The 12,878-nt window shown below is 35.4% G+C and overlaps 1 protein-coding gene across 1 annotated transcript in view; it reads left to right on the forward strand.

The window, feature by feature from the left end:
* Positions 1-12,878, forward strand: part of vegfc (vascular endothelial growth factor c) — a 49,552-nt gene that overhangs the window by 679 nt on the left and 35,995 nt on the right. The window lies entirely within an intron of this gene.

Genomic DNA, 12,878 nt, shown 5'->3' on the forward strand with positions numbered 1-12,878 from the left:
TGGAAGTGATGCTGAGTGGGATTATCCCTCTACCGTCCAAGTGAGAAATCAGTAGAAGAAGAAACTGTGGCTCTTGGGTTTATGCATGTTTTGGTATTTCTCACCAGACACCAGTGATTAAAATTATAATAATGTTAATAATAATTATGATAACCTTCATTTAACCAGACACAAATCCTCGTTGAGAGCTGCAATCTGCACTGTGTACAAGTATCAAAATGTACATTTTCCAGTCAGAGAAATAGATTTATTTAGTTTCAAAATCATAAAAACAGGTTATAGATCACACAACTATCAAAAGCAATAAAAAACATAAAAGCAATAGAAACAAAAATGCAGAAAATCCGTTAAAAAATATGATTAGAAATGTACATTTATTTTGATTTTCTGTTTATGAGTCCAATAATAAAATTATACCTGCCTATCCTGCCTGGAGGTGACATTTGCACCTGCACACCTCCAAGGTGTTGTTTCAAGCATAAATATAGACCAACAAGCATGTAAATGAGGATAAAATGTTCTTTTATCAATATGTATTTTGAAATCTTTCCACTTCCATGTTTGGGTGATAATGTCATGGGATGAAGCATTAATTTGCCAGACCAAGTTGATGTGTCAAAAATGTAGAAAATTCACCTTTTTCATGGCTAGTCATTTAATTTTCTTAAAAAAAAGAAAAGAAAACCTGACTCTGACTCTTTTTCTATTCTGTTATTTATAGCAATTCTGTGTTTACATTTCAGAAGCTGTTGTGTTAAAAGTGCAGACAGCAAGTCTGTCAAGAAACTTTTTGTCAATATTCTTAGTAACACACATTCTCTGCCTTCTTTTTCTAACATAGCAACAATAGATACCCTTTAAGTTAAAGTCCATGTTTTAATCTGGTTTTTAAAGCAGCTGCAAAAGGTCAGAGACAAGCAAAGCAAAGTCAGGTCTACATGATGCAACTGAGAGGATTTCAGCTTAAATAAATAATATAAAGCCATATGATTTAGCTATGGTGAAGTATATGAATTAATCCTCTGTTAACTTAAATAAACTTTGACCACTTTTAGTTTCTTTACCAGTTTTTTTTAACAACAGTTCATTCCAATTACAGTCAAACCCAGACTGATTATAAATAGAGCTGCACAACATATGGAATTGCAATCATCAGTTTAAATGTGTGTAATATTGTGACTGTAAATCAAAGTTTGGATGCATCTTTTGTTAGGCTATAACATTCCAGAAATCCTGGATTGTATTTGACCAGTTGGGTGGACTTTAAAGCCCAAAGAAAGTGGTGTGAATATCATGATGATGGAAAAGAAAGAGAACAGTGTGGAAAATGTGGCTTAATTGCAGATGATGTCATCAGTTTCATGCTTTGCCTAATTTTACCCGGTTCAGTCTACTTAGGATCGATTTCAGTACCGCTCAATTTATTTTTGAAACCTGGACAGCCACATAACTCTGGGAAGAAATAACATGCAGCTTGGTGCACAAGGTGGTGGTTACTTCAGGTGTCATCAGGTTTGGTCATAATCTAGAAATCAGCACAGGGAGAACCATTATGTTACATATGGAGATCAAAAACCTTTTCACAGTTGACAAGCTGCTGCTATAGAAGAGTTTAGTTTCTTTCATCTAAATGGAAACTTAAACCAGGAGAAATCTCATCACAATAAATTTTCCAATTGTAACAAAAGCTAGGACAGATAGTTTCTATTAAAAATATGTTGCTTTGTTTATATTATTGCCTAAAACGCATGCAGGATGTAGCTGGTTGTATCCTTTAGTCACCACAAGGGGGAGCTGGAGTCCCCATCAGCTTTCACTATGTCTCCTGTAAAATCCCTATGCAAGGTCAAAAAATGCAGTAAAAAGCAACTAAAAGGGTCAGAAGATTTCTTTTGTTTACATTCAGAGACACGTGTGAATTTCTTTTGGAGAAAAAACTGAGTTTTGTTTTGGTCTGACGTTAAAGCTGTCTTAAAGGGTTAGGGTTAGATAAGCTGCACGTCTTGGACAATTTGTGTTTTTCTTATCACAGCTCTTCTGATCTGTTCAGTCTGTTCTGGTTCATCTGAAGTCTTGTAAGTGAGTTTCAACCAGAGATTTTCACAAGTCAAATTTTCCAAATCCAACTTACTGTAGGTCTCCAGTCTCTAATGGCTGACATTAGAAATAAACATGTCAGTCTTTTTATTTCTGTTTTATTTCTGAGTGTTGTCAATAAACACTCGTTGAATCCACAGCGTCTAGGTCAGCTCTAATCCTGCATTCTAAACCTGTACTAATTGTCCTCTGGGAAAATTTAAAAAATGCTTCTTTTTTCTTCCTAATGACTGTTAACATGTTTATATTCCAGTTCTTCATTATATATGGCACTAAATATGGCTTCAAGTTCTTATGTTTAATTTTACAACACACTAAATGAAACAAAGCTTAGTAAGTAATTTTAAGTGCTTCCAAATTCTGAATGAAAAGAACAGGAAGTGCTTTTATTTTTGATATGTTCAGATGGAAGTGTCCATGCAATGTTGTAGCTCGCTCAGAAGTTGGTTACATTGATTTTTGTTTTTGAAACCATCCAAAGTTGTTTAATAAAGCGTTCAGTAGGAGAGCAATCTGAATGAAGCTACAACTAATGTGGACAGATTATGAACCACGAACACCCCATAATAATCCACTCATAAGGTCATTCTTTCATAGTAAAACATGTGCAGCAGCTGGAGCTTCCTTTCACTCTGCATGCAAATAAGTGACTCAAGTCCTCGACCAAGAGTCCAAGTCAAGTCTCAAGTATAAGTTGAGTCAACTTTTTTATTTATTTTTGTGGCTTAAAAGCAACTTGTCCGACCAGGAGCCTTTTCTCTTGCTAGCTCTCGACTTGATTGTTTGTTTTGGTTGTATTTACCCAGAATGCCCTGCGCTGTCATCCGCAGTCTCCAGTCTGCTTGGCGTTCACATATGCATTCAAACCCCATCACAGTTCACTTCAGCTGAACCGAGACCAAGGTTTGTAAGCGGACCAGAGTTCCCTTTTTTTGGTCCGCATCACAGTTTGATTCACGTCTCCCCAAGTGAACCGGGCTTTCTACAAAGTGGACTTGGATTAAAGCGGACCAAACACGTCTGGCATCAATGCACCCTCTGAGTTCAACCACTCAAACAAAAGGTTTAATCTTATGTTGAAAAAAGATACAGATTAAAGTGAATTAAATTAAACTTTGCATGATGGAGGACAAAGCTCAAGTGAGGACGGAACATCCTGGGAGTGGGATGTGTGTGTGTGTGGCTGGGTGGGCTGTTGGTGGTGCAGGATTAGGAGGGGGTCTTTTCAAATTAGTCAGTGAAAAGAGCCAACAGAGACAGGCGTCACAAGGGTCAAGTGGATGTGTGTGGGGTATGAGTGTGTGAGGCAGAGCAAGACAAAAGGAGAAGATGAGTGTTTCTATTTGATCACAGTAGAGTCCTAATTGGGATGATGAGTTTCTCTCCTGCCTTTAAAGTTCTCCTTACTGAGGAATTTCACCGGATCATCCCTAATGTCCGAAGGAAAACTCCTGTAAGCAGCTGCCAGGTGGTGTGTGTGTGTGTGTGGGGGGGGGGGGGGGGGGTTATACGGCTGGTACTTCATGTTCAGGATGAGCGTAATGTTCTTCTATGTTCGTCTCAGATCCAGTAGGTTGACTTCACAACTCGGGTTCACTATTTATTCTAACAGAAGAGGAAATAAAGTTGATAAAATACAATAAATATCCCTAAACTAACAACAGGGCAGCAGCTCCAAATGAGCAGTTGGCAGCAGCAGTTAACAGTTGTAAAATGAAACACAGCTAAAATCTACAGCATTAATAATGACAACAGTTAAAAACATATACAAAACGTAGCTAAATTACTGTATGTGGTAAAATTTGTCTAAAACACACGTTAAACTATAATGTAAAGAAAACATACACAGTAGTTAGACGGCAATAGAAAAAGGGGGAGGAGCTGTCGGTTACTGGTTGCTATGGTAACCAGTCAACCTGTCAAGAGCAGCGTAGCAGAACTTAAATCATCAGTAAATGTCTGGAGAAACAAACAACTTCTTGACCAAACAAAATAAATTCAAAGAATACATAAGCAAATTTCGACAAACTTCACATCTATAATATTGTTAAAAATAAACCCTGTTACATATGTATTTAGACAAAAAAAGAAAAAAACTGCGCTAGATGCTGTGATATATAACATCCAAAATCAGAGCAGCAAATTCAGAATATTTTTCAGAAAACATGTAGGTGGCTCCTTAACACGGTTTGTAGTAACTTCACCTTGATGCCTTTCCTCTGATCTCTACTAAGGGGTTAATCTGCTGTCCTACTGTTTTCAGTTTTATCTTGTCTGCTTGCATTTTGAGAACATTTAACATGAATCTGAACTTGAGGAAATGAAGGACATTTCCTCCAGGCATTGACCTCATGTTGCCTAGCAAATGCTTAGTAACTTGGTCTGATTTTTTTGAAGTTAGGCTCTGTAAAGTCATTATTGGCTATACAGCAGCTGCCTTAGGTTTAGCATCAAACTGAACATTTTTATTTTGCTATACTCTCCTGTTAAATGAAAGAAATACCATTTAAAACATATTGAGTTTAACCCACAATAGAATATGAATTGACAGTGTTGGCTGTATTATTGTTGAGGTTGTGAGGTAGTTTGTAGGTTTTGGAATGACTTTCAACTATTTCTATGCTAACAGACAGATATATAATGTTTGGTCTGGACTGAGCAAGTAAACTTTGAGAATTTGTAATAAATCGGTTGTTCTATGCAGAACTTGTTCACTCACAAATTTCAATTGATGTGTTCTGGAAGATGCACATGTACAATTAAGTCCGACTTTATTATTTTTGATGAATCGTTCAGAATGCCTACGGCTTATTTCTGACTTCATTTTTGGGAAAATGTCTTAATAAATGCGATTTGGCTGCCAATCTTTTAAGATTTGATTTGGCCTCAGATTTGCCTCTTGTGCAAATGCTGTGACTTTGCCAAATATTTTAGCGCTGTTCTTATCTCTCCACTTTGAACTACTGTATTTTTCAGCTTTTTGTACTGCTTTTCTCTGACCAATTACTTCTTTCTGCCTCAGATATTGGCTTTGAAAAATCAGTTATACACTATTAAGACTTATTGTGAAAGGTGATAGCTACAAATAATTTCATATATTATGCAGTTCACATCCTCGCTTTGGCATATTTATCGGAACACTTTATCGGAACACTTTATCTTTGGTATTTGCTGATGTGTTGCACATTTCAAGCTTGTAGTTGCCAGAAAGGCCGGACATTATCCCATAATGTCAAACACTCAGTCTATTTTTATGCTATTACTTAAATCTGTACTTTCCTTGTCAAATGGAGTAATCTGTGGAATTTCAAAGCTGCAGATGCCAACAAGAAGGTGGAGCTTGTAGACTTACATAAGTGCTTTTCTAATCAACAATGGATTTAAAGTCAATTTCCTGTTAAGCATTTCAGAAAATAAAACATGCTGACTTCTGAGAGTGGCGGTTCTGTTTGTTGGTCAACTTTTTTCTTTGATTGACCTCTGTACCTTTAAAGAAATATTTAATATATAACTCTAACCCTGTTAACTTTAATGTGCTGGTTAAAATCTTTTAAATCTGGTTATAATTTACCCCAATAATAGTTTGATCCATCATTGGAGTACACAAGGGGAGATACACAAAGCTATTTGTGGATGCAAAATGTTTGCAATTCTGAATTTAATCATTCTAATAAATCTACAATATGATACCAGTCGGTTTGATTATGTATGATCATGTGCTAATGGAGGTTACCCAGGTTTCAATGATCCATTTAATGATGCATTTAAGAGAAATTTCTCCTATATTCATGTATATATGGAAATTACTTTTGCACATATTTGTTTCTTTTTTATTATTCCTTTATAATTCTAAAAGTGTTATTTGTAGAGCTGAGCAATAAATCAATAATAATATACACCACGATAGACACGTGGTCAATATCAACAAAAAATATGTCTGATGGAATTTTCTCACTCTTTGGTTACCTAGCAACAACTCACTCATTCTTGGTTACCTGGTAACAACCTGTTGAGTAACTTGTGCAGCAGCAGTTTCAGGTTTCACCACAGTGCCTGATAACTGCTTAAAAATAAATAAACAATGACGTGGAATGAAGGAAGAAAATGAGTACAAATGCTTACAAGGCAACTTTATAAAACGGGACCATCACCAATTTGGCAGTATTTCAGATATTTAAAACAAAAAAAATATGTTGTATTGTTTTTGTATAGCTCACATGTCTAATGTAGAAAGTCAATATGTTGCCAATGATCCGATTCATTTTATATTCATGAATGAAAAACAGAAAAATACAACCCCCTCCATGTGGATGTGGTGTGATTCACTGATTTCTGAGCAAACAAAGCGTGGTTTGAGTCAGTGCTTCTGTGTGGATCTGTTGCCATCTGCTTTGTGAATTCAGAGCAGAAACACAGCAAAACAAGAAGCTGCACTGCTTCATGAATTTCAAACTGAGATTTTCCTAGAATCTTGTAATTATTCTAGTTCCTTTTTATTAGATCAGTCTTGTTTCTGTTTTACGTTGGTCCTCTCCTTCCTTAGTGATGCTAGTTAATTATGTTTCTTAGGCCTAGTTAGTCTTTAGTGTTACATTTATTTCCTTATTTTATATGCAATGTCGAATCGGTTTTGTGCATACTTCGGATGTTTCTCTTCTTCAGCATACCTAAGTCAAGTAATTTGGTCATTAACAGGACTCTGTAGAAACATTGACATGTTGGACCAGTGACTATTGGTACACAAACTCAACTCTTTCAGGTTGTAGGGGTTCTGTTTGCTTAATCACCTTGGAGCTTAAAAAAACAGTGACAGTGAGAAATGGCACCAGATGCTACATCGAAGCTATTTTATTTTATTTTTTTAGTGGTGTGAAGACACAGATTCTACAATCCATGAAATACTTCCTAATATATGCTATGAAAGAAAAAGTAGACCATAGAAATGAGGCAAAAGCAGCACTGTCTGTATAAAAGAAGGTGCAGTGCACGTTGCTGCACTCTTGGCTGTAAATCTGGAAAGAAAATACAATCAAATGGTTGAGGTCTGGAAGCATTTTTGGAGATTAGATGAAAAAGAAAAACAACAACATGGAGTTAGAGTGATGCTGAGTACAGCAGCACCTTGGTCTTAAAGTCAGTCGGGGTTTACAGGATCAGCTCATAGTGGGTGGTTCAGATAAGAAGCAGAATTAACAGGCAATCTCATTTTTGGTACAACTGAAAATCAATCTTCTGACAGGTTGAAGGGTTTCTCCTGCCTCTCGTCAGACATTGAAGTTGATCTATTTATGATTGATATGGATACAAAAGCATAAAACAGTTTAAACATAGTGCCACTCATTATTCTTGCATTTTTTCTGGTGTCCTCGTAATTTCTTTAGTTTCTTTGATAATTAAAGCCTGCCTGTTGTAGTTCATAATTCCCTTTTCTGTTGTATATCACAGCTGTGGGAACATTAGAACTTAATGTATATGTAATGAATATACACTTACCCATGTTTAGCATAATGACTCCAACCTGTGGTAGATTGCATCAATCAGCCACTGATTTTAACCATGATGTCATTTTCTTCACCAGGTTCTATATAAAAGCTTCTGTGTAATATCTTGATTCTGTTTGCATTTCTTACTAACTGCCATTGTCCCTCTTGGTCCCTTTACTTTTACTTATTCCCTAGATTCTTTCCTCTGCATTTTGTAATTTTATTCCGTCTGTCTGCATCTGAAATCGGTTGGTGTAATCATTGTGAAATAATCCTGTTTGGAAAAAAATGGCATCTGGAGCAAATATAGACCAAATAGCTAAAAACTAAAGCTCCAGTCCTCAGGAATTCATTCTGACCTCTCAGGATTACCGCAGACCTTTCTGACTTTTAATGCTCTTTGAACTCAAAGTATGCGAGAGCTCATTCATTCATGTTTTGACATGTGAAGGTTAACCAATGGTGCTGGACCCTCCAAAGACTGACCCGTAGACCTCACTAGTTTCTGGGCTGTGTGTGTCTGAATGGGAGGTGTGGAGAAGCTGTGAATGAGAGAAACTGGAAGAAAGCAGATCGTTGTGCTTTCAGTGTGCATAGTGAAGTCAAATTTTCAAAGCGGAGACGCTAAGATGCATTTTTCTTCTAAATACCTTCATATTTTGCATATTTTATAGTGTTTGCATTAATTGAATTTATTTCTGTAATTTCTCTTTGCGCAATTCCATTGACCAAATAGCATGGTCAAACACAGATGGTATAAACTGTAGCTTCAAGGCTCCTGCATACTTCATCCGAAGTGCCAAAATTGTTTCCCAGTGACGTATAGACATGCGACGAAAATTACATCATTTTGCTTGCAAAGAGCCATTTGCCTATCAAACTCGACTCCAGACCCTGGTTGAGATATTTCGCCAGAGCTGTGTTGTGTGATTGGTCAGCAGTTTGTTGCAGAAATATACTCAGATAGCAATGTTGATATTTTGCTTCAACTGGCCCGCTTCCACTAGGGCCGGACGATATGGCTGAAAAACATATCGCGATATAAGCATTTCAGTCAATATTGATAATTATTGCTTAGATGTTTTGCTTTAAATATCTGAAATACTACCAAACTGGTGGCGTGACCTTTCCTGTTTTATCCACAATTTTCACGCCAAGCTTTTGTTTAATATTTTTACAGTTGTGAGGCATGGTGGGGAAACCTTAAACTGCTGCTGGGTAAGTTACCCAACAGATTGTTGCTAGGTAACCAAAGAGTGAGTGAATTGCTAGGTAACCAAGGAGGGAGCGAGTCAGTTGATTCTATCAACCTAGCTTAGCCCGTTTTGAAAGGTTGAGCGGTTTGCTAGGTGGTTCAGTGAATATTAAACACTCTATCAGATGTATTATCTATTGATATTGATCATGTGTCTATAGCAATTTATATTGTTATTGATTCATTGTTGAGCCCTACAGTCTGTTGTCACTGTCACTAAGGTTCTTTGGTAAATAGCAACTCTAATAATAAGACTGTCAGATTGATAAAGACACCAATATTTCCATGATTTTCCGTGTTGTGTGTTCAGATTTGATGTTCTGCATTCCTTAGTGGGGAGGACCAAAGTTGAAAAGTGGCATGGGGCTGTGAGACTTCTCAATCATCAGAGGAGGAAGAGATGATTTAAAGAGGTACCGAGTGAGTTTTGAAAGAAACCAGAATTGGCATGAATTAAGAGCCATCAGAGTTAAGAAGAGGTCTGACACTGTGGGAAAATGTTGGGGATTTAGAGCAGCAGAAGGAAATTGACCACCAGGGATCCTTTGTTGAAACCAGGGAACAAGGGCAGATGTGACGTAACACATCCTTCTCCTTAAACTTACACAACAGTTTCATTAAAGCCGCTCATTAGGGGTTATTGCAGTTAAAAATAAGAGATCAGCTGTAAGACAAATGTTGTGACATGCCAAAGAGATTGTGATGAAATGTCACAAAAAGCCAGAATCCAACCTCTGGGTGTGAAAACAAAAAAGATTTATCTCCTCTTTCCTTATTTGCATCAGTCTCATGGTCTGCCCTTGTAAGTCACAACTTGTTTACTACTGAGAGACGTTTAAACACCCCAGCCATGCTCATAAAGAAGTTATCCAGCAGCGACTGTAAAACAAATACATCCGTGATGGATTTTAAACTCTAACACTGACAGAGACGGAGAAAGAAAACACACCACTGAGTTTGAGCCGGTTGTTTGGTGAAGAAAAATGCAGCGGTTAGCGACTTCACATGCAAATAACTACCAGATTATTCATGCAAGGGTTTCCATATCCGTTAAATTTCAAGGAAAACAGGTGATTTTATGTGACAATGACTCATAATGCTAGAGTTTTTGTGTATCTGACTTAAAATCCGACACACACAAAATTATTTCTATTTGCTAAATGCCAGAATATAATAAATTTTTTGTGTTATTTTTGATTTTGTGAAGCCTCAACAATTTCTTTTGAGAATGACTAAAGAAGCTCAAAACGTCTTTCAAATATTGGTATAATATGTTAACATTGCCTCTGTAAATATTTTATAATTCTAAAAGTCAAGCAGAGGAAAAACAGAGGTTTTGACAGTTCAGATGAGGTCTTCATCTGAACTGTAGTCTGTCTGTCAGACATTGACCTGTAATTGATTTTATACTTTCAGCGTGATACTGTTTTTCTTATCCTTCATGCACAGAACTCAAGACGCTCCTTGAATGTTATGAACCTGTAATGTAATATTTATTTGTCCATCACTGACGTGTGGACTGCTTTGGTTCATGTGTGTTTTTCAACTTCAATTGAAGTTTGAAGCACAAACTTCAATTGTGCTATTGAAGTTTATCTTTTACAGGTGTTCATATTTTATGTGTAAATATCTAATGTTGTTTAAGACAACAGTTTTTAGCCTTTTTTTGAAACAGTTCAACAAAAAACAATACAACCTAAGACAGAAAACTCTCAACTGAAAAGTGTGTTTTGCTTGAAAATGAAGTGTTTTTATTCAACCACAGTGTTTCTCCTAAGCCTCATTGAGATTTTCACTTCATCAACAACATATTTAGGTATTTATGCATACGCATCCCTCTACCACCGCAACAGATCGATCAATTTGAGTGAGTGAATTCTCAATGGAGTCATTAAAACTCATTTAAAAAATGTATACAATGAATAGTAGATTAGCAGCATATTTCCGTGTTAGAGGTGCAGACTGCTGTCAATTGCTTATTTCTGTGTCCTAATGCCTGTTTAATTTCCCCTAAATGCATTAAGTCTGAAACATTGTTTGTTTTATAGATTAAAAACATGTTTCCAGTGAAAAAACAGCAATGGTAAGACACATTTTTAACAGTTTGTTGAAGAGATTTGTTATCTTCCTGATACTTTGGTGTGGAGTGCCAGGACATGTCATTGAAACAAATTTTGATGGACAATAAATTATTGTGATAAATGATATATTGTTGTTTTGACACCCTTTTTATGTTGTATAACAACAATGGCATAATAATGCAAATCCGCCTGCTCAATGGCCGATAAGCTTAAATTTTGTAAAGACCACTTACCACTGGAATTGGAATATTTTAAAAATATTCAAAATGAAAACCCAACAACCAAAAATAAAAAATAAATAAAAACCAAACACAACAGAAAAATATAAATAAAATGGATTGTGAAGTCTCCAAAACAAAACAAAAAGCTAATTTAAACTACATTTTTGGAATTGATGAGAATATATTAATGGTTTCATTATTTAAGATAAGGTCTTGCTACATAATACCATTCATGTAGCATTTACAGTTGGGCTTTGTTTATCTGTTGCCCTGAAATAACTTTGTTTAATTTGTTTCTCCAGTTTATACAGCCACGTTTCTGAATCGAGTTCAGTTAAAAACAGATGATCTGGTGCAGAGAACATTCTTTTTCAAAGCTGCCTTATGTTGTTGATCAGTTTGTGTTACTCAGAACAATTTGATTTTCAACTTGAAACGCATGATCACGTTTCAACTATGCAAATGGCATGCGATGTGTTTTTCCCTTAAAAATATGAAAACAAAAGCATGTGTTTTCTTTTTTCTGTCTGTGTTAAATGCAATAGTGCAACCAACTATAATCTAATATAAATCTATCCATTACATTGGATATTTAAATGTATAATATAATATAATATAAAAAAGACAGTTAAGCATGAACATAGTTTGTGGTCATTTCAACAAAACTATTAAAGTTATATAATATAATATTATGTAATCTATATTATATAACTTTATTAGTTTATTATAAAAAGTTATTAAATATATTTTGTATTATATAACAATACATATTATATTATAATACAATCTGTTATTATGTGACTTTATTAGCTTATTGTAATAAAGTTAAGTCCAATAATAATATATATTTTATATTATATTATAATACAATATAGTTAGATTATAATATAATAGTATTATAAAATAATTCTGCTATTTTTTCATCATCAATAGTATATTATAGAATAATATAACACAATTATATTATATTATATTTCTTTATTAGCTGGGCTGAAATGCCAGTAACCACATCATCTGAGGTACAAACTATGTTCGTGCTCAAACTGTCTTATAAAATAACTGTCAGCTGTGAGCAGCACATAAAACATTTTCTATATAGTGACTTAAAAAGCATATTTCTTTGATGTTCTTTGTGTTTGCGTATCTGACAGAGCTTTTCCACATCGGCTGTGTGTCTGAGTGTTTTACCATCTGTTCTTTAGGGTTCAGCTCCCCATCAGTGTTTTGTTGGCTCTGCCTCATTTTTGGAAAATCCAGCTACTTGGCTGTTTGTGTTAGCTGTCAATCCTGCAGAGAAGGAGCCTGCTTGGTGATTTCTTTTTTCATTTAATTTTTCTGTGTGTACAGAGTTATGTTCCCGTGATCCATAAACACCTTCAGGATTTGTGACACCACTTCAGAAGGCTTTCTATAAACAAATGATGAAACGTTCAGGCGTTTCTGAAAAACTTTTGACTTTGGTCTGCATCAGTTTGACCTTGCGCCTCATATTTCTCCATACTTTCAGTAAAAAATGTCAATGTAATGTAATCAGATACAACAAACAGAAGATATGATTTAAAACCTCCCTCCTTACCTTTGAAATTATATCTTTACTCTTTCCCCAGACAATTAAACCCTGGACCATTTAGCAGATATAAGACAATCATTTATAGAGAATGACAATGTTGTTAAATTTTATTTCATGTATTCAGCTGAGAAAAAAAAAATTACATTTAGGATTTATTTAAGAAGTTTACTT

Source organism: Xiphophorus couchianus, chromosome 5 (assembly GCF_001444195.1).
Source record: "Xiphophorus couchianus chromosome 5, X_couchianus-1.0, whole genome shotgun sequence".
Classification (NCBI taxonomy): Eukaryota; Metazoa; Chordata; class Actinopteri; order Cyprinodontiformes; family Poeciliidae; genus Xiphophorus; species Xiphophorus couchianus.